Raw genomic sequence first — 22,766 nt, 5'->3', positions numbered from 1 at the left:
CATTCTGCAGGAATGACACAGTTTTAGATATTTGTACACAGATTATTAAACAAAGTTTTGGTTATTAACACCTTAAATCTTTAGAGCTCGGGGGCTGTGGTTCACATTAAACAACAGTGCATCATCTTTTGCTTAGTTTGTCCATCATTACTAAGGTAGTAAAATGGTAAATTAACAAGAGCTTAGTTTTGCACCAAAAATCCTCTTTCAAAATGCTGCAATAATGTAATAAAGAGTGTGCATGTATTGTTTCACTTTTTTAATAATGTTTTCTATTAAAAATGCAACTACAAACATTTCTACAAAATTGCACATACAATCTAAGAAGCTACACAAATTAAAAGCGCTCTCACCTCAGTTCATCTGGTCAGACTCCTTCTCTTTAGTCTTTGCTCAGATGTGCATTTTGCAGAGAAGTCTCCATTACAGTGCACAGGAACGCTGCACATGTAGATTCATGTAACCTGTGAGCAGAAGGAGCTGTGTCTGCTATCACAGCTTTCTAGTTTGTGTATTAAAATGATGTTATCTCAACATTTTTCCGTCCTTGGGGTCTCATCTCAGGCCGGCTCCTCAGTAAGAAGAATAACATCCAAGTTAAGAATGGAAGAAGCATGAGAGTCTGGTTGACACTGCGCGGTCTTGGGTGTGTTTCCTATTGAGGGGGGCATACCGTGAGACAGAAGACGTCCCGTCATAGCTCCCTTACAGCCTCTTGCCCCTCCTTACCCCCCATTATTGCATGGTGCATTGATTTACCACAAAAGGGCTGCATACATTATCAGCCAGGGTGTTTGACTCAGGCCTACCCCAACCCCCCCATGCCCTTTCTGTCTCCGTCACTCTTGCTTTTATAATGACACAAAAAAAAACACTGCTGCTTTTCACAACTGCTAACACCACAGCCCCTTCCTCACTACCTAGTTACCCACTCTTTTAATGGCAATGCAAAGAAGGGCATCAGTTCCCGGCCAACACAGAGGACAGTGTTGAACTTTGTGGGTTTGAATGTGGTGAAATGAACTGAGCATTCTCAAGCTTTGGTTTCTGTTGTTCTGAGCTTTGGCTATTTCTCAACAACAATCGAGATAATCAAATTTTCCAGAGCAGAAATAATACACAAGAAGTAAGTTACGTTGATGTAGTTGTTGTGAACCAGGACACCTACAGAACCAGGAAAGACGAGTAAAACATTTAGACATTGTGCGATGTATGTTACACCACCCACATATTTCCAGAAAGAGAAGCAAGAGATTTCACTATTTTTTACTGAACCTCTTCAGTAAGAAGGTGGGCGGTGAGGTTTTTGCAGGTTTCCTGTTCACTTGCAGAAAATCCTCACAGGCCAGTGTAACCATCACCAGGTTTACAGTAACAACCACTTCTTTTCACTTGTTCGAATTGAATGCACAGACTATCCATAATTCTAAATTAAAAATTAAGCTGTAAAAATGTAGAAGATTTTCACATGATGTCAAGTTCAGCCAACTTAGGCATTTTATGAATTTGTCATTAAGGTTAGAGATAAGGTTTTGGTTAGGCTTCACACAGTGAATGGAAGTCAATACAAAGTCTTAATAAGGATGAAGGTGTGTGTGTGTGTGTGTGTGTGTGTGTGTGTGTGTGTGTGTAGATGGATAGATGGGTGGGATCTAGATTTAGAAAAGGTTCAGGCTGAGGGAAACAGTGAAACTCCACCTATCACATGTTCACTCCGTATGACAGTATGCATACATGTAATTCGTTTTTCGTCGATGAAAACTAGACTAAAACTAAGAACGATAAAAATGACTATATGTGAATAAAACTAATACGCATTTTCATCTAAAGACTAAGACTCTGACTAAATAAAAGATAGCTTCCAAAATTAACACTGCATTGCACATTATACACAATTTTGTTATCCTAATGTCGGAGCTGTTTAGTACCTTAGGGAGTCAAATAGCTGGCCCAAGCTGTGACGGGCACTTTGGTACTGTTTGGCCCTCACTTAGAGCAGAGTCTGAGCCCAGAACTGCTGTAACATCACTGTGGCACTGTCCACGCGCTCTGAATCAAAGTGATACACCGGGTCAGACCTGGTGGAGCTCAGGAAGTCCATGGCGTCATTGGACTGTGTGTGCATGTGTGTGTGTGTTGTGTGTGTGTGTTGGTAGATGGATAGATGGGTGGGAACTAGGTTAAAAAAGGATCAGTGAGGGAAACAGTGAAACTCCACCTGTCACATGTTCACTCCGTCTGACAGTGTGCAGTGGGTGTGTCTTTGTTTTGATAGCTTATATTCAAGCAGCATTCTTCCGTGTTTTACTTCCTACTGTGGCCTCCGACTGCACAGGATACAAGGTCTCTGTAAAGGTAGGCATCTGGTTCAGTTTTTACAAGTTAAAAATAATAGCCTTTATTGACTGTCTATAGCCTACTGTACTTATAGGTCAGAATGTTACGTACAGTGTAGTAAACCTACTGTATGATGTACTTCAGGTGTATAATAGGGTGGATAATTGGCTAACTTTTTTGAGAAAACCTGGTCTTGTTATGAGAGACGGCGTTCATCCCACTTGGGATGGAGCAGCTCTCTTATCTAGGAATATTACTAAGTCTATAACATGACAACCCATAGTTGGGACCAGGAAGCAGAGCTGCAGTGCTAAACACTTCTCTGCGCTCCCTCTGGATCAGTCACAAAACCCCATAGAGATTGTGTCGGTCCACCGTCCGAATAAATTATTGAAATTAAACAATAACAGAGCGAGAACTCCACACAATAATCTAATTCAAATTAAAACACCCTCTGAAACAACACAGGAAACCCAGGCTTTTAAATGTGGTCTTTTAAACATTAGATCACTGTCAAAAAAGGCTCTTTTAGTTAATGAAATAGTCTCTGATTACAACATAGATTTATTGTCCCTCACTGAGACGTGGCTGCATCCCGATGAATATGTCAGTCTAAATGAATCTACTCCCCCCAGTCATATCAATTCACAGGTTCCCAGAGAATTTGGACGAGGAGGTGGAGTTGCTGCTATTTTTTACTCCAGTCTATCAATTAACCCTAAACCTAAACTCAGCTACAAATCATTTGAATGTCTGGTTCTTAGTCTTCCACGCCAATCCAGGAAACACCAACAGCCAATCATACTTGCTGTAGTTTACCGTGCTCCCAGGGCTTATACTGAATTTTTAACGGAATTCCCTGAGTTTTTATCAAACTTAGTCCTAAAGACCGATAAAATTATTATTGTTGGTGACTTTAATATACATGTTGACAATAATAAAGATTGCCTTAGCGTAGCATTTAGTTCAATACTAGACTCAATTGGTTTCAGTCAGTGTGTACACCAACCTACTCATTGTGGTAACCACACACTTGACCTTATATTATCGTACGGTGTCGGAATTGAACATTTAACAGTACTTCTGCGCAATCCAGCTCTATCAGACCATAATTTAATAACCTTCGATTTTCAATAACTGAATATATGGCAATAATAAAAAACTCATTTTCTAGACGTCTACCTGATAGTGCTGTAGCTAAATTTAAGGAAATAATTCCAATTACATTTAAACCCGTATTATCCGTAGATATAAAGAACAATTTCTTTAAAAAGCCGAGCTCCATTGAGATCAACCACCTCGTCGATAGCTCTGCAGACTCATTGTGATTATCATTAGATTCAATAGCCCCTCTGAAAAAGAAAAATGTCAAACATAGTAAATTAGCTCCGTGGTATAATTCCCAGACAAATGAGTTAAAAAAATTATCAAGAAAACTAGAAAGGAAGTGGCGCTCCAGTAACCATGTTGAAAACCTCATAGACTGGAAGAATAGTGTTAAAGAATATAAAAAGGCTCTCCAGAAAGCAAGAGCCGCCTACCATTCAAAACTAATAGAAGAGAATAAAAACAACCCCAGGTTTCTCTTCAGCACTGTAGCCAGGCTGAGAGAGAGTCACACCTCCACCGAACCCAGTATTCCTCCATCCCTAAATAGCAATATCTTTATGACCTTTTTTTATGATAAAATTCTAACTATTAGAAATAAAATCAACCATATCCTGCCCTCAATTGGCACTAATACCCTCCCAACAACAGAGATCTCAGAAACGGCTGAGAATCCTACCAATTACTTAGACAGCTTCTCTCTGATCACCTGTGATCAGTTTACCAAATTAATCTCAGGTTCTAAACCAACAACCTGTATCTTAGATCCCATTCCTACAAAATGACTTAAAGAAATTCTGCCCCTAATTGATACTTCGTTACTTAACATTATCAATCTGTCATTATCATCAGGTTATGTACCACAGTCTTTTAAAATAGCTGTAATCAAACCCCTACTCAAAAAAACCACTCGGCCCCAGAAGTTTTAGCCAATTACAGACCAATATCTAATCTCCCCTTCATGTCTAAAATCTTAGAAAAAGTGGTAGCCAATCAGCTGTGTGAGTTTCTCCAGGAAAATAATATATATGAAAACTTTCAGTCGGGGTTTAGAGCCAATCACAGTACAGAGACAGCCTTGGCAAAAGTCACTAATGACATTTTAATAGCCTCAGATCAGGGACTTGTGTCTGTCCTCGTTCTGTTAGATCTCAGTGCAGCATTCGACACAATTGACCATCAAATTCTATTACAAAGACTCAAACAGTTAATTAACATTAATGGAACCGCCCTTAACTGGTTTAAATCGTACTTTTCTGATCGCTCCCAATTCGTGCAAATTAATGATGAGTCATCTGTGCGCACCAAAGTAAACCATGGTGTTCCCCAGGGCTCTGTGCTGGGCCCAATTTTATTCTCATTATATATGTTTCCACTAGGAAACATTATCAGGACACACTCGGTAAATTTCCACTGCTATGTGGATGACACCCAGTTATACTTATCAATAAAACCTGAACAAAGTAATCAATTAACTAAACTTCGAGCATGTCTCAAGGACATAAAAACCTGGATGACCCGCAATTTTCTCTTATTAGACTCAGACAAAACAGAGGTTATAATACTTGGCCCCAAACACCTTAGAGATACATTATCTAACGATATAGCTGCGCTAGACGACATTGCCCTTGCTTCCAACAAAACACTCAGGAACTTGGGAGTGATCTTCGATCCTGATTTATCCTTTAATAGTCACTTAAAACAAATTTCTAGAACCGCCTTTTTCCACTTGCGTAATATCTCAAAAATCAGACATGTCCTTTCGCAAAAAGATGCAGAAAAACTAGTCCACGCCTTTGTTACATCGAGACTGGACTATTGTAATTCATTATTATCAGGCTCCAGCAGTAAGTCGTTAAAGACTCTACAGCTTGTCCAAAATGCCGCAGCACGTGTCCTGACGAGAACAAAGAAAAGAGAGCACATTTCTCCTGTGTTAGCATCGCTACACTGGCTTCCAGTTAAATCCAGAATAGAAATTTCAAATTCTCCTCCTCACCTTCGAGGCCCTTAATAATATTTTACCTTAAAGAGCTGTTAGTACCTTATAAACCTACTAGAGCACTCCGCTCCCAGAATTCAAGCCTACTTGTCGTCCCTAAACTCTTTAAAAGTAGAGTAGGAGCCAGAACTTTTAGCCATCAAGCTCCTCTGCTGTGGAATAAACTACCACTTTCAGTTCGGGAGGCAGACACCATCTGTTTGTTTAAGAGTAGGCTCAAAACCTTCCTTTTTGATAAAGCTTATAGTTAGAGCTAATTAGTGCGTTACTTGTTCTATTTTATGACACATGACACAAGGAGCTTCTTTTTCCAGCTTCTCCTTCCTCTTCTCCATCCCTATCCCCCTTCCCCGGAATCCCTTTGCTTTATCACCCGCAAATCCAGGGCCTCTGTGGCCGCACCATGGATTGCGGTTTGTTGATCGCGCACAGGGGGTCGCGGTGGTGGATCCAGTGTGGCGGATTCTGTGTCATGTGGGCTGATCGTGGTGGTGGTGGCGGACCCTGTGTGGCGGATTCTGTGTCGTGTGGACTGATCGTGGTGGGTGGCGGTGGACGCTGAATGAGGACTGGAGTGGCGTTCTGGTCTGGATGGTGGATCGTGGTCCTGCTGGTTGCTGACCATGGACTGTGATCGCAGTGGGACTGCTTGGCATGTCATGTTGGGGTTGTCCTTCGGGATGCTTACCCTCATCAAATGCTGCTAGAGACTTTCATCTTTAATCTTGAAGACTTATACTTGATGATGTTTTCCTGCACATGGTATCTATTGCACTTCTGTCCGTCCTGGGAGAGGGATCCCTCACATTCGGCTCTCTCTGAGGTTTCTACGTATTTTGACCCTGTTAAAAGGGTTTTTTGTAGTTTTTCCTTACTCTTGCTGAGGGTTAAGGACAGAGGATGTCACACCCTGTTAAAGCCCTATGAGATGAATTGTAATTTGTGAATATGGGCTATACAAATAAAATGTCATTGATTGATTGATTGATATAACACACCAGGTGAACAGTGTCACCTTTACACAGTACAGTGGAATACTGACTCTCAGAACACACTTTAGTCTTCCATCATGTCTGCCTACATACACAAGTACTTATGTAAATTACAGGTTGCTGTTGTTAGTCTTTTTTATTCAGTTCTACTACTTCTATGGTGAGTAAGGTGGAGATGTTACAATGCTAGAGGCAGAACCCCAATCAGAAAGCCCAACTTGTTATATAATTTATAATAATTTCATATAATGCCAAATGAAAAGCAAAAAAACTTTTATAATTGTATGATATATAATGCATATATATAATTCAGATTCTCTCTTGTCCACTGTATCTTAAATGTATCTTGTTGTCTGTCTGTTACTCTTGCAACATTTCATTTTATACAGGAATAACTACCTTGATTGTGTTACGTTCTGAACTGACATGATGGTGAGATGCTGTGGTCTACTTAATACCAACAATGAGCCAGGTACACAGCTGTCATAAAACACAACTCATGTTTACTTTATGCAAACGGTCAATGCAAGTGTGTGTTTTTGGGCTTGAGGGTGGCAGAAAAGGGCTTTTCAAACTTTCTGAATCTTTAAACATGACCGTATAATATACAGTTTAATGCTTTAGGGAATCCAGCAATTCAGGAAGCTTAACGTTGTGTCACATAACAATATTGTTTTGTTACTCACTCACTGTGTTTACTTGTGATTCTCGCTCAGTTCCCCTGAAGAGCATTGAGGTGGAGCTGGAGGTGAGGGACCATGTGGCGACAGTGTTCTCCATTCTGAACTACGAGAACAAGGAGGACAAACCTCTGGAGGCTGTTTTCGTCTTCCCTCTACCTGGAGACGCTGCTGTCTGTCACTTCAGTGCTCAGATTGGACAGACACAGATTGTAGCTGAGGTGAAGGAGAAACAGAAGGTGAGCTGGACAGTGAAGTCTCACTCAGTCTGATGGATCCTAAAGATAAAAGAGTGAGTAGAGCTCAGGTGTGTTGTGTCTGTGTCTTCAGGCTCGTGAGGAGTATGATGATGCGGTGAGCTCCAGTCAGCAGGCCTTCCTGTTGGAGGAGAGCGAGCAGAGTCCAGATATATTCACTCTGAGTGTGGGCAGTCTGCCTCCAGGAGAGAGCGCCTCCATCAGGCTGGAGTACGTCATTGAGCTGGCTGTGCAGTCAGATGACGGGCTGAGGTTTTGTCTGCCTGCTGTGCTCAACCCTCGCTATGAACCTCAGGGTAGGAAAACCCAGCCAGCACTTTGAACCCTTTAAACATCAACACACTAAACCCGGGATTTACCCGTCGTACAGTATATTGCATAAGACCACAGTGGAATGCTCAATGGAGGAGCCAGGAATTGAACCACCAACCTTCTCTACCTCCTCAGCCACAGCTGCCCCAGTAGTACTATAAAAGAGGCCTGATATAGTGTAGTGTGTGGCTCTGTGTTTTTACATAACTTGGGATTTGGTTAAATGGACTCAAACCCTTCACCCACCTCTCCATCTGCATAGTGGTGAGTAGATAATAAGTGAAACTACATTTTTCGGTGAACTATCCCTTTAATGGCTATACATGTCCATCCTTGAATAGCCACCAGCATCTTGTTTTAGTTTGCCCAGTGCCTATTACTGAGGTTTTGCTTAAATGTAATGCAATGATTTTTTGATAATTTCTAACTTAAGGTAGTGAAGGTGCTGGTGTGCAGGTGACCTCTGTTCCAGCCTCTCTGGTTCCCTACAGTCTGTCGTTTTCTGTCCGAGTGTCGTCTCCTCGTCCAATCTCCAAAGTCGAGTCAAGCTGCTCTCTGGAGCCTCTCCAGTACGTCAACACAGAGCAGACCCAGGCCACGGTAGGTAGACTGCTCACTTCTCCACTGTGTGTGGTTGTTTCTCAGCACTGAGAGCTACACATATAACTGAGTGTGCTTTGTGAACTGCAGGTCAAGTTGGCTGCAGGACACAAGTTTTACAGAGATGTTGAGCTGCTGATTTATTACAGAGATGCTCACAAGCCCACTGCTGTGGTGGAGGCAGGACAGCCGTCTGCCAAACCAGGTGAGTGAAAACGAGTCAGGTTGTTACTTTGCACAATAGTAAACGTACACGTGTACGTTTACTATGTGTTGAATAAATGATGTTTCAGGGAGTCTGATGGGCGATCCAGTCCTGATGCTGAGCCTGTACCCTGAATTCCCTCAGTCTGTGATGTCTTCACTCGCCTCACGTGGAGAGTTTATCCTCCTACTGGATCGATCTGGGAGTATGGATTTTCCAATGGGTAATGGCAAGCAGCAAGAAACTCGAATTGCCAGTGCCAGGGTAGTCAGCGAGTGTAAACTCTGTCATTAAACTTTTCATAGTATCTCACACACAGTTACCTTCACCATCTTGTTTCTGGTTCTCTCAGGATAATCTACTGCTCCTGTTGAAGAGCTTACCAATGGGCTGCTACTTCAACATCTACAGTTTCGGCTCCAGCTTTGAACACATCTTCCCATAAGCCACTCAACCACACACAAATGATTTCCCCCTGTCTTTGTTGTTAATGCTTGTTTGTGCATGTGTGTTGACATGTGTTCATGTACGTGTTTGATCGCAGAAGGAGTGTGGAGTACAGTGAGAAGAACTTAGAAAAGGCTCTGAAGAAAGTCGAATCGATGCAGGCGAATCTGGGAGGAACAGAGATTCTGAAGTCCCTCAAACATATTTTTAGCCAGCCCTGCATTTCTAATCAACCTAGACAAGTAACTCACTCACACGTACACACACACACACACACACACACACCCACGAATGAACACAATATCAATAGTATAAAAGAAAAGGCTATTTCTGTATTTCTATGTTTGTTCCAGCCTATACTGGCAAACTCAAGACAGATGTTGTAGATCTGATGATCACAATGCTATAACTAATCCGTCTGTACAATGAGTTAACCCCGCCGTTATAATGATCATCTAAACAAATAAATGCAGAAAGATTTAATAAATGTAGAAATACATCAATGCTATAAAGACTATAGCATACCATCAGCAGAGAATTCCCAATGTCTCATTAAATGGCACATACAAATCTAAACCAACCGGACTATGTGTTTGACGCTCATACTTTTGCATCTTAACAGTGCTCTCACAGAACTACCTAGATGACTCCGCATGTTACTGGGTGTGCTGGTATGTATCTCCTGTGTAACTCCTTCCCAGCTTTTTGTCTTCACCGACGGAGAAGTGTCAAACACCAAAGAAGTGATCGATCTGGTGAAGAAGAATTCAGGTTCCCACAGGTGAATCCACAGAGTCGTGCTCACAGTGTGTCCCATGTTGCAATGCAGTCTGTGTTAAACACTTAACTACTGTGTTGTAGGTGTTTCTCTTTTGGGATCGGGGAAGGGGCCAGCTCTGCTCTTATCAATGGGTTGGCCAAGGAAGGAGGAGGTCACGCTCAGTTCATCACAGGGGTTGATAGGATGCAACCTAAAGTAAGAAAGACATTAAACACATGTGAAAACTGTTGCGTTACAGACTGCTGAAACAACTCAATACAAATCATGGCTTCAGTAAGGTCAGGACTTGATGCATTAATCAGCACATCAACACTGGTGTCGGTCCTTATCACCAAAAGGTCTCCTGACATCTTAGCATGTATTGCTCTGCGTTTTCATCCCAAATTATGTGTTTTCTTTAATTTATCCATCTGTCACACATCAGAAAAGTCATTAACAGTCCCAATAGCTCACGGTGAATCCTACTGAGGATTTTCTGTTGTCTGCAGACTGTTTCTAGCGGACTGGCAGAACCGTAGAATATCTGGAGGATCTCTGAAGTTCAGCGAATGTGTGAAAGCAGCTTCAGTTTCTGCTCCTACTTTTGAAAACTGTATTTTCCCCATTAGGTGATGCAGTCGCTGAGATTTGCTCTGCAGCCAGCTATGGTGGACATCTCAGTCACAAATGGATTTGCCAACAGTAGTTTCTGTGACTGTTCTTTCGCCACCAATCACAGCCCTTTTCCAGGGTCAAAGGTCACTGATTTATGCCCAACTCACCGGACAGGTGGGTGCAGCACACTCCTAACATGAAATACTAAATACTAAAAAATGTTTATAAGTGGAAACATCATGTATTATATTCAATTCTTTATATAATTCAGAGTTCAGAGGCAGCAGAGGGCTCTGTGATGGTGAAGTACAGCCTGGCAGGTCATCTCTCTCAGAACCAGCTTCAATTCTCTCTCAAACCTCCAGAGGACAATGGGTACAACGTTTGAGTTTAATCATTAATATAGAATAAACAGACTTGAATAATTAGAAATTGCAGCAAGCTGTACAAAACAGGATTGTTTTTAATACAAGTTACATGTAATTTACTGATAGACACACAAACAAAAATACTTGATAGTATTATTCATCTAGGAATTTGATTTGTTTCATCACAGTGAGCGACACATTTCTATCAATAAAGATGCTTATTTTTCTTACCATAGGAATCAAACTCTGAATAGTAATACAATCTCGAGTTGATGTTTACCACTGGCTTTTTGTAGCTCATTAGTTAGAAGTGTAGCAGTAATGATATAACTGTCATGTATATATACTGAGTAGTAATATGATGTTTTGAGACCTCATAAGATGTTTTAGTTCTGTGTTCACTCTCCTGTATGCAGACTAACAGTCCACAGGTTGGGTGCTCGGACTCTGATCCGCTCCCTAGAGACAGAGGAGAAAGAACACAGAGGACAACAATATGGAGGAGTGAAGGAGAAGGTGGTCTCCAATCAGGAGTGAGCAGCTCCTCCACGGCCTTCATTGCCGTCAACAAAGGCAATGGCGAGCCGATAAGAGGACCTCTGGTGCGGAGACCTGTTCCAACACCTGGTAAGCAAATAGCAAAGGACAAACAGATATCAAGAGTCTGAAGATCCAAGACCTTTTGACCACCTCTGCCTACTATGCTGTTTCACATAACATCTCCATCCTTCTGTGGTGGAGCCCATGTACCCAGCCCCCTCAAGCCTCCCTGTGTCGAGGTAGCTTGAACCAGTCTTCTGGTCATTACAAATTTGGTGCTGGCCACAGTCTCTCAGGTCTTTGACACCTGCCTATTTCTCCTGCATCCAACATACTGACTATAAGACCTGACTGTTCTCTCCCTGTGACTTAAAAAAATAAGAATAGGAAAAGTTTATTTAACATATTGTGTGTGTAAAAGGAGTAAACGTTGGTTCTTACACCCAAGCGAGAGGTTGAACACCATGGAGGCAAAATAAATTATATAAGTATATGGGGGGCGGTGTGGCCTAGGTGGTTGACTGGTGGTTCTTCAACAAGACTGAACCCCTAAATGGCCCCTCATAATTGTTTAGTGTAATAATTGTAAGTCGCCTTGGACAAAAGTCCCTTCATTAAAGGTGGTAATGAAGGGAGATGACCCAGACCCAGGTTGTGTAAGGGTGGAGTGTGTCACTCATTGATCGTAGTACTAACCTGACGGCTGAATGAGAAGTGAGAACATGCTCAACTTTGACTGCTTATAGGTGGTTGGTTCAAGGCGTGTGATTGGATGAAAGGAGCGAATAATTAGGTGGAGTCTCAAGATAGCAGGAACTGTGCATGTGACCTCTGAAGCATGTGGTAACAGTCTTCTATTCTCAACTTCCACTAAGTGCCATTACTCCTAATATACAATTCACTCTTATTATTTGGCGGCTGTGGCTAAGGGGTAGAGTGGTCGTCCTCCAACCTGAAGGTCGGCAGTTCGTTCCCCAGTCTGACCCATCTGCATGCCGAAGTGTCCTTGGGCAAGATGCTGAACCCTGAATAGCCCCCCATGGAATAACAAATTGCTGCGAATAGATGCACTCAATGAATGTGTGTGTGAATGGGTGAACGTAAAACTGTACTGTAAAGCGCTTTGAGTGGTCATCAAGACTAGAAAAGCACTATATAAATACAAAACCATGTACCATTATTGGTTTTAATTTGTAAATAAGAACTAGATTTCCAACTGTGCTCAGTGTGTTTGTATGTGCACATTTGCTGATATGTTCATATGCCCACGTATATTTATATGTATGTAAATAGATGCAATTATTATACTATGTTATATTGAATATATTTTATCAACTTGACTATTTTAAGTACTCATTAAATTGTTATTGTGAGTTATAAATGAGCTCAGAAACCAGTATTTTCCTCACTATTTACTGTTTACTAATTCTCATGTTGTTCACTTAACCTCAAACTTCTTATTTCTTACAGCTCTCATGCAGCAACAGCAATGCATTTTCATGGCGAGTGTATGTAAGTAACACACACATTAACATTTTTATGAATACAGTAAATTGATGTAAAGCTTGTATTGCTGCTTGTCTCTTCACTCTCATAAACATAGTATCTCGGGGACACTGAGATAATTAAGTCAAATTAGCTACAAAGGTTCACTTGGACTAAAACACCTGTTTAGAATTTGATAGTCAAATTTTTTTTGGCCCATAACAAATGGCGAGGTGGTAATTCTATTTTTTTTATATATGTCTGACGGACACCACAGGAGCAGGATGGAGGCACGTTACGATTTCTCATATGTTTTATTACATCTAAAGAATATGTCGCTTGTGACTTCAATTGAATTGGATTTGGTTGCAACAAATTTTACCCCTCAGACTCCAGGGTTTTGTGGGCTCAAACACTTCACTCACCCTTCCATCGGCGTAGTGATGACTAGATCAGTGGTTCTCAACCTTTTTTCAGTGACGTACCCCCTTCGAAGAAACAATTCTGCCGAGTACCCCCTAACCAGCGCAAAGCATTTTTGGTTGAAAGAAAGATGTAATGTGATTTATTAAGCCTTGTAACTAGACACATTCAAATTTAAAACTTCATCAATGTCCATAACATTGCTCATTTGTAGTGGTCTTTCTTGAACTATTTCGAAATAAAAAGATATAAAAATAACTAAAGACTTTTATTATTATCTCAATATAAATAAAGATGTGTGCACCTCAAAATAATTATCAACTTAAAGTGACCTCTTTTGGGATCATAATAAAGATATTTTCTCAAGTTGAACTCATGAACTTAATTATAGCTAAACACTTCTTCCCAAAAAATTAATCATTAACTTAGTTTTAAATAAAAGATTAGCTCAAAACATATTTTTTAAATATTTATCATCTTAAAATATCTTCTTTAAGGATCGAAAAGAAAACTGACAGGTAGCTTGTTTCCGTTTGCTTCTGGGAGGCTTTTCGCATCGTGTCTTGAGATGACCTGAATTCAGAAAGTTTCCTCTTAAAAAACTCAGGTGGCTTACCAACATGACTTTCATGTTTTGTCTGGAGATACCGCTGAAGATGTGGTGGCTTAATGCCACTGTTGGCTAATCTCTCCCCACAGAAAAAACTAAAAGTGTAAACAACCCAATATATGTTATTGTTAATATTATTGAAGTGTCTTTGTTATTTTATTGTGAAATATTTGCTCGCTTTAAGGTCATACAATTTCATTTCCGCTTTTGTATTACATGCTTTTATTTTGAAAGGGTACCGGAGGAGACGCGGACTTCTTGTTATGAATCATTAACTTCACAACGGAAAACTTTTACGTTTTAGTGCCCCTCCGAAGAGGCACAAGCTCTCACGGTGTTCTTTAGGGAAGGCTCTCTCCTCTGGTTTCGCCTTCTTTGGGACTTGTCCCTCCGTGTTTCAGCAGCATTGCTGCTGCACTTCAACTCGACTCCATTGTTGAAGTTTTCAAGGCAGGTGATGACAGGTGATGACAGGCGGCGTGTGCCACGTTGGGTCAAACCATCGGTATTGGGGAGACTCTGTTTTTTTAGGATAACTAAATTGAAAAGCTTACTGAATATAAAATTTAGTTCATGAACTCACACTTATATTTTATTGAATATTTGTTAAATAACAATTTTTCAAGGATTTTTGAATGGATGCTTATTTTAAATATATATAAACAAAATCTCAAGTACCCCCTGGAGTACCTTCAAGTACCCCCAGGGGTACGCATACCCCCATTTGAGAATCACTGGACTAGATAATGTGTGATTTGAAATTTTCTGTGATATATCCCTCTAAAGGCCTATACCTTTACGCTGGGTGAGATCACAATCCATTACCAGTGGATTTGTTCTCACAGTACACTGCTCTCCCATCAGCTTGTGAAATGGGAGCAATGCCTATATTAGGGTCTGCCAGAGTGTTAACTGGTATGCACCAGAAGTAGGTAAGATGCTCAGAAGTAGGTCGAGACAAAAATCAACTCCGGACAGAATGAGAGCTTCCAAGGAGCAAGTTGAGATGTCCCTCGACATGTGTGATTCCACTTGTAAGTAGACCAGTGCACACACCTGCCAAACATCCATTTATGGTACTATTTCTTCATATTTACTCTTTGCCTTGAAAGACACCTTCATCAGACTGTATCCCTGTAGTATACTCTAGTGAGTAGACTAATGCCTTTTGTAGTCTTTTGTGGGCCTTTTGATCAGGCAACAACATGTGAATCATTACAGCAAGGGGGTTATGTCTTCTCCTGGATTTCTACAGACATTATAATAGGAGGCCAGTTGGGGAAGTCCACAGAAACTATGGAGCCTCTCACTTGGACATTTGCGTTCACATATACATGTCCTCTGAAGAAAATACGGAGGATCTGCAGAGTTCAGTGTATATTAGGGCTGGGGAATGACCTAAGGAAGAACAAAAACAGGTTTAAGTTAGAGGTCGGACCCCAAAGCAGACACGGAGTGGTAGTTGATGGAGATGGAACAAAGTTTATTGCTGACAAGGCTGGATGAGGCAGGGTGCTGGCTGGCTAGAAGGTCCCGGCAGGTTGAAGGACGAAGGGCTGAGCAGTGAGGCACCCACGCGTCCTGGAGTGAAGAGCAGAGTAAGGTTAGCATAAATCCAGGGGAAGCAACGAGTAACGTATTCTGGCTGTGACTTGCTACCATCGACGACGGAATAATCTGGCGTCGCAGTGACGAGAAGACCAGGCTTATATGGCAATGATGATTGGTAGAATTGGAGGCAGGTGTGTCTCGTCCTGCTGCAGTCACCAGCCAGCCACGCCCCCTGCCACACACAACACAGGGAAAAACACAGAAAAGCAGGAGACGACAGCAACAAACTAGAAATACAAAAACACAAACACCACAGTACCCCCCTCTCAATGGCCGCCCCATGGCGGCCGACCCGGCTTGTCCGTGAACCGAGCATAAAAGTCATCAAGGAGGGATTGGCTTAAGATTAGAGAGCGAGAAATCCATTGCCTCTCCTCTGGCCCGTACCCCTCCCAATCCACCAGGTACTGAAACCCCCGACCACGCCGGCGTACATCCAACACCTTATTAACAATATACGCCGGGTGTTCATCAATGTCCAGGGGAGGTGGGGGAGGCTCCGCAGGAGGGCTTAGGGGACTGGAGGACACAGGTTTAAGGAGCGAAACATGAAAAGTGGGGTGGACCTTAAGTGACAGGGGAAGTCTCAGTCTTACCGAGCAGGGGTTAATGACCCAGTCGACCTCAAATGGACCGATATATCTTGGTGTTAGCTTACGGGACTCGGTCTGTAGAAGCAGATCCCGGGAAGAAAGCCAGACCATCTGACCCGGCTGGTAGACCGGAGCTGGGGTGCGTTGACGGTCAGCCAGCCGCTGATTGCAGGCGGCTGTGCGGACTAGAGCTGCCCGGGCCTCACGCCAGACCCGTCGAACCCGCCGGAGATGTTCCTCCACGGATGGCACTGCCACGTCAGTCTCCTGGGCAGGGAACAAAGGGGGTTGGAAACCATTAGCAACCATGAATGGTGACATACCTGTGGCGGAGCAGACCAGGGAGTTGTGAGCATATTCAATCCAGGCAAGGTGTGTGGCCCAGGAAGCCGGATGATTGGCTGTGACGCAGCACAGGGCCGCCCCTAAATCCTGATTGGCCCGTTCTGTCTGGCCGTTGGTCTGAGGATGAAAACCTGAAGATAGGCTGGCCGACGCCCCCAATGCCTGACAAAACGCCTTCCACGTCCTCGCGGAGAACTGAGGACCTCTGTCCGAGACAATATCCTCAGGGATTCCATGCAGGCGGAAGACGTGTGTGACCAACAGGTTGGCAGTTTCAAGAGCGGACGGTAGCTTCGACAGAGGGATGAAGTGGGCCGCCTTGGAAAACCGGTCCACCACGGTGAGTATGACGGTGTTACCTTCCGAGGGAGGAAGACCAGTGACGAAGTCGACTGCAACATGTGACCAGGGGCGAAGAGGGACAGGCAGGGGACGCAGCAGTTCGGCAGGGGCTTGATGAGAAGCCTTGCTCCTGGTGCAGACAGAACAGGCCGCGACGAATTCCTTGGTGTCCGCCGCCATGGAAGGCCACCAGAACCGCTGCTTAAGAAGGAACAGTGTCCTGCGAAAACCGGGATGGCAGGCAATCCGGGAGGCGTGTCCCCACTGCAGCACCGGAGACCTCACGACCTCAGGCACAAACAACCTGCCAGGAGGGCATCCCTGGGGAACCGGCTGATCCCTCTGAGCCCCCTGGACCACACCCTCGATCTCCCACCCAGCTGCTCCTACCACACAGGCTGATGGAAGAATGGTGCTTCCTGCAGTATCCTCCACAGGAGGAGCAAACTGACGAGACAGTGCGTCCGGCTTAATGTTCTTGGAACCTGGGCGGTAGGTGAGCGTGAACTGAAACCGACCCAGGAACAACGCCCACCAGGCCTGGCGAGGGTTGAGCCTCCGAGCCGAACGAAGGTAAGAGAGATTATTGTGGTCCGACCAAACAATAAACGGAAGCGTGGATCCCTCCAGCCAGTGCCGCCACTCCTGCAGAGCCAGGACGACCGCCAGCAGCTCCCGGTTCCCCACGTCGTAGTTTCTTTCTGCCGGGGAGAGCTGGCGGGAGAAAAAGGCACATGGGTGCTGCTTCTGATCAACAGGGAGCGCTGAGAAAGCACGGCCCCCACCCCGGAGTCAGAGGCGTCCACCTCAACAACAAACTGCAATGCGGGGTCAGGGTGAATAAGAACAGGAGCAGAAGAAAACAATAATTTCAACTTAGAAAATGCAGCCTCGGCCGCCGGTGACCATACAAACGGAATCTTAACAGAGGTTAGCTGCGTAAGAGGTGTGGCAACACTGCTATAGTTCCGGATAAACCTACGGTAGAAATTAGCAAACCCGAGAAACCTCTGCAATTGCTTTCTTGATGTGGGAGTGGGCCAGTCGGCCACTGCCATGACCTTGGCAGGGTCGGATCTGGTCTGCCCTTTCTCCACAATAAAACCCAAAAAACTGACAGAAGACACATGGAACTCACATTTCTCCGCTTTAACATACAAACGATTCTCCAGGAGTCTCTTAAGAACTAAATAAACGTGTTGCTCATGCTCCTGGAGATTACGGGAGAAAATTAAAATATCGTCCAAATAAACAAACACGAAACAGTTCAACATGTCTCTCAAAATGTCATTGATCAGAGTCTGGAATACTGCAGGTGCATTTGTGAGGCCAAACGGCATCACCAAGTATTCAAAATGTCCCAGAGGGGTGTTAAATCCCGTTTTCCACTCATCCCCCTCCTTGATCCTCACCAGGTGATAAGCATTTCGGAGATCCAACTCCGTGAAGATAGTAGCTTCGTGAAGTGGCCCGAACTCTGAGTCAATAAGCGGGAGGGGGTATTTGTTCTTAACCGTGATGTCATTCAAGCCCCGAAAGTCAATACAAGGGCGGAGCGACCTGTCCTTCTTTTCAACAAAAAAAAAATCACGCCCCTAACGGAGAAGACCAAGGTCGAATAAGTCCAGTGGCCAAAGAGTCAGTAATATAGGCTTCCATGGCCACTCTTTCCGGCTTAGACAAATTATACAATTTACTGGACGGATATGTAGCGTCTGGAATTAGCTCAATGGCGCAGTCATAGGGTCTGTGAGGGGGAAGAGAAAGGGCGCGGTCCTTGCTGAACACCTCCCGGAGGTGATGATAAGCCGGGGGCACAGAGCTGACGTCCACTGGCCTGGGAGGTGACTGTGTGGAAGACACAGTCGCCGGAATAGCGGAATGCAAACAATGCGAATGACAAAAAAGACTCCAGTTGAAAATGGAGACGGTGGTCCAGTCAATGTGTGGAATATGTAGCTTTAACCATGGAAGTCCTAGCACAACTGGGGAAGCCGGAGAAGGAATAAAAAAAAAAGAAATAATTTCTCGGTGGTTACCGGATAAGAGCAGGCTAACAGGCATCGTGCGCAGGGTGACCTGAGCTAACAGCCTGCCATCTAACGCAAAAACCCTCTTAGGGTGAGACAGACGTTGACGCTCCCTTGGAGTGAGTCTCGTCCGTCCGAGCTGCATGGGTTCACCGGCACCAGATGAAGAAGGAGCGGTCCGGGGAGGCATCCAGTCGGGATCACACAAAGTAGAAGGGGAGGGCGCAAGCCCCCACTGCGAAGGACTCATTGTCCGAGTCACGGGAGGTGGGTGGCTGACTCTCCCTAACCTCTCCCTGCGCCGCTCATGGAGACGAGTATCTAACCAAATAGCTAAAGAAATAAGCTTGTCCATTGAGGAAGTCTCATCCCGAGCGGCCAATTCGTCTCTCAGCTCCTCTCGTAACCCTCGTAGAAACACCCCCTGCAGCGCTCTCTCATCCCACCCACTTTCTATAGCTAGAATCCGGAAGTTAACGGAGTGTTTAGCTATGGAGTCTGCTCCCTGCCGCAGCGACAGGAGCCAGCACTCGGCTCTTTACTGCGGAGCGGATGATCGAACACCTTGAGGAACTCCTCAGAGAAGGAGGAAAACGAAAAACAAACCGGGGAGTTATTAAAGGAGAGCGCTACAGCCAAAGCCGCGGCTTTCTCAGATAGGAGACTCATCACAAACGCTATCCGCGACTTGTCTGTAGCGTAAAGGCCAATGTATGCTTCTCCGTTTTGACGGACACGGACAGACCGCCTTCTCCAACGTGGAACGCCCTCTCCGTGCCTCTCCGCGGCTCCTCGGAGAGCTTTTCGTGCAGCTCTCCTTTTTCTAACTACACGTCGAAATGGCGGAGAGCCCACGGATAGCCCTTGGCTGTGATTGGTCCGCTAACGCCAGCATTTCGGAATGGAAACTTCCTGTTCCATTCCCTACATCACAATAAACCAAAATCACAACTACGACTCTATGATTAATGTGACAAGTGTGTTAAGCCAGCGGCGTTGTCCGGCTGACGGTGGCTGGTTAGAGCACTTACGGCATGTGTGTATGGTCACATACTGTTATAACGAACTTTCATAACGTGGCTAGCGGGCTAACCACCATGCTAACTGCGGTGGGAACAGCGCAAAAACCCGCTGACTTTAATCCCATGGCTCGTGACACTGTTTCTCAAACAGCGTCAGGTTAGAAGCAAACACTTTAGATCGATACTAACTAACGGTAGTAGTTAATATCGGGTGTCCCTACTGACTGTGTGTGGAAGCTGGGGGGAAGCTAGCTGCCTCCATGTAGCTTCAAGCTGTTGCAGCTGTTGAATTAGCAACGCAGTTTGGAAACAAGACCGGGGAACCGCTGCGTTAAGACACGATAACATAAGCATTATGACCCGCTGGGTGTCACTTTATTCAGCAAAAACTGTCGCGTCATCAACATCCTTTTTCTGTTAGCTGCCATCGTTCACTGTGTGTGAGGAGCCGGGAGGACGTAAATAAACCAGCGTGGACTTCTTCTATATACCTCATGAGGTAGGCTTCTCTAAGCTCGACTTCAGTTGCGCCATCTACTGTTCTGGCGGTGAATTGTTTTCACAACAAAAAGGCTCGTAGAACTATAAATCAAAAAGGGTCCGTCTGATCCGTCCGTCCGTCAGTCCGCAACAGACTCAGAGTAGCATACATTGGCCTTAAGTCAGGGGCTGCTGCCCAAAAACGAGGCTACACTGGAAAAGAAATTCTCTAGCTGACCCTGACTGACCCGTGAACCGATCCGGTGTAGGAATGAAGGGTTCCCTGGGCTGAGCGGCCGGAGGAGGTGGTGGAACAGGATCCAGAACCGGAGCTGGAGCGGGAGACGGAGCCGTCAGAGTGCAGAGGTGAGATGAGAGCTGGTCCATTCGGGCGCCGATCTGAGCCACGGTGGAGGTCAGTTTGTCGAGTGTCCCTTTTACCTCTGTTAAAGCTGTCTCGTACTGCCCCACTCGCTGTTCCTGAGAGAAAAAAGCCAGTCTGAATTTGTCCGCGTCTGCGGGGTCCATTTCTTGGCCAGATTATTCTGTTAAGGTTTAAGTTAGAGGTCGGACCCCAAAGCAGACACGGAGTGGTAGTTGATGGAGATGGAACAAAGTTTATTGCTGACGAGGCTGGATGAGTTAGGGTGCTGGCTGGCTAGAAGGTCCCGGCAGGTCGAAGGACGAATGGCTGAGCAGTGAGGCACCCACGCGTCCTGGAGTGAAGAGCAGAGTAAGGTTAGCATAAATCCAGGGGAAGCAACGAGTAACGCATTCTGGCTGTGACTTGCTACCATCGACAACGGAATAATCGGGCGTCGCAGTGACGAGAAGACCAGGCTTATATGGCAATGATGATTGGTAGAATTGGAGGCAGGTGTGTCTCGTCCTGCTGCAGTCACCAGCCAGCCACGCCCCCTGCCACACACAACACAGGGAAAAACCAAGAAAAGCAGGAGACGACAGCAACAAACTAGAAATACAAAAACACAAACAACACACTTTCATTAACATTAAGAGGCATTTTTCAACCCTTTAGCAAATTTCTCAGAGAATAATTCATGGATCTTGATGGAAAAAAATCATATGAAAACTTCAATATTTAAGTGATGTAGCTATGGGATGAATGGATAGATATTCTTATACTTCTTTCTTCAGTCTCAATTCAGGCTCAATCAAAGCAGCCACCCAGAGACCCTTTGCTGCAGCTGGTCTCTCTGCAGAAGGCGTCTGGCTGCTGGCTGCTTGATCCGGCTCTGGCTTCTGCTGTGGGAAAGACCAGCGAGGAGGTGGAGAACACAAAGCCTTCAGCTGTGAGTTACTGTCAAAATAATAACACAAATTAATAATGGGTTCTTGTATCATGCAGTGATATTATATCGTGACCACCCGTCTGCAAAGAGACATTTAACTCTATACATCTAAATCTCTTATCATGATGTTGCATTAAGTTGTTCAGAAACAGCCTGATGGTCCCTGATGGCCTTATTTTCCCATTTGAAACTCTCATGTATGTTTGATCTTTTGGCTTTTCTCTGTTCTGTTGTACCTTTTCTGTATGATTTTCTTTTGGATTTGCTGAAATAGGTGAACCAGGAAGTGTGGGCCACCATTCTAGCTCTGATCTGGCTTCATGGCTTCAAGATGGATGCTATGCCAGAGTGGGAGCTTCTGGCTATGAAGGCTGTGTCCTGGCTCCGTGCTCAGAATGGTAACAATCACAATATTAAGGGCTGATATGTTGTTTTTAACAATGTATACCGGATAACATCAGCTTCTGATGATTTGTATTTCTGTTTTCTTTGTATTTTTTTCAAGTACCATCAGAGGGCATGGAAGCTGGAAACACACTGTTGGGCTGCCATGTACAGAAAGACGCCATGGGGCTCTGATGAATTGTTTAGGTGCACATTTAAGAGCATTTATTTTGTCTCACTTTAACCCAACAGTCAAGTCCTATATCATGTTTACCATTTTCATTTGATGCTCTGTTTCACGTTAATGTGGCTGAGGGGTAGGGTGGTCATCCTCCAACCAGAAGGTCGGCAGTTCAATCCTCAATCTTACCCATCTACATGCCAAAGTGTCCTTGGTCAAGACCCTGAACCCCTCAAATTGTAAGTCACTTTGGATAAAAGCTTCAGCTAAATTTAATGTAATGAATTTTACCCCTGCCATGGAGGTTATGTTTTCACTCCTGTCTGTTGGTTTGTTTGTTTGTAAGCATATTGTGCAAAAACTACTGGAAATATTTTAACCAAACTTGAAAGAAACATATAGTATGTGTCATTGAAGAACCCATTAAATGTTGGTGTGGATCCAGGACTTTTTTCTCTTTCTTTACCATTAAATTTACTTTGCATTTTTATTTTTTTATATTTTCACTGACTTTGGACAGAATAATTTATTGAGAAAATGGGATCACATTGAAGGCACTGATATCCATAGTTATTGTTTTCAGACATGAACACTTGAGGATGTCCACAGAATTGGGATTAGACTTTCTCCATAGTTGTAGTTGCATTGAGATCAAAGGTCATTCACGTGAAGCAGCCGGTCAGTGACTTTGGAGATGAACAGTGAAACACAGAGTTTCTCTGGTC

At 44.1% G+C, this 22,766-nt stretch overlaps 1 long non-coding RNA gene and 1 pseudogene across 1 annotated transcript; one reads left to right on the top strand and one right to left on the bottom strand.

The window, feature by feature from the left end:
* Positions 1 to 6,326: 6,326 nt before the first annotated feature.
* Positions 6,327 to 22,481, top strand: LOC133951610 (von Willebrand factor A domain-containing protein 5A-like; annotated as a pseudogene).
* On the bottom strand, positions 15,203 to 15,611 carry LOC133951612 (uncharacterized). Its single transcript, XR_009920487.1, has 2 exons — positions 15,400 to 15,611; positions 15,203 to 15,321 (listed from the first exon to the last, which is right to left on the bottom strand). It is a non-coding gene; the product is annotated as an uncharacterized LOC133951612 (long non-coding RNA).
* Positions 22,482 to 22,766: the final 285 nt, after the last annotated feature.

The sequence above is a fragment of the Platichthys flesus genome, chromosome 4 (genome assembly GCF_949316205.1).
Source record: "Platichthys flesus chromosome 4, fPlaFle2.1, whole genome shotgun sequence".
NCBI lineage: Eukaryota > Metazoa > Chordata > Actinopteri > Pleuronectiformes > Pleuronectidae > Platichthys > Platichthys flesus.
The sequence above is the reverse complement of the archived record's forward strand: the minus strand, read 5'-3'. Positions and strand labels throughout refer to the sequence as shown.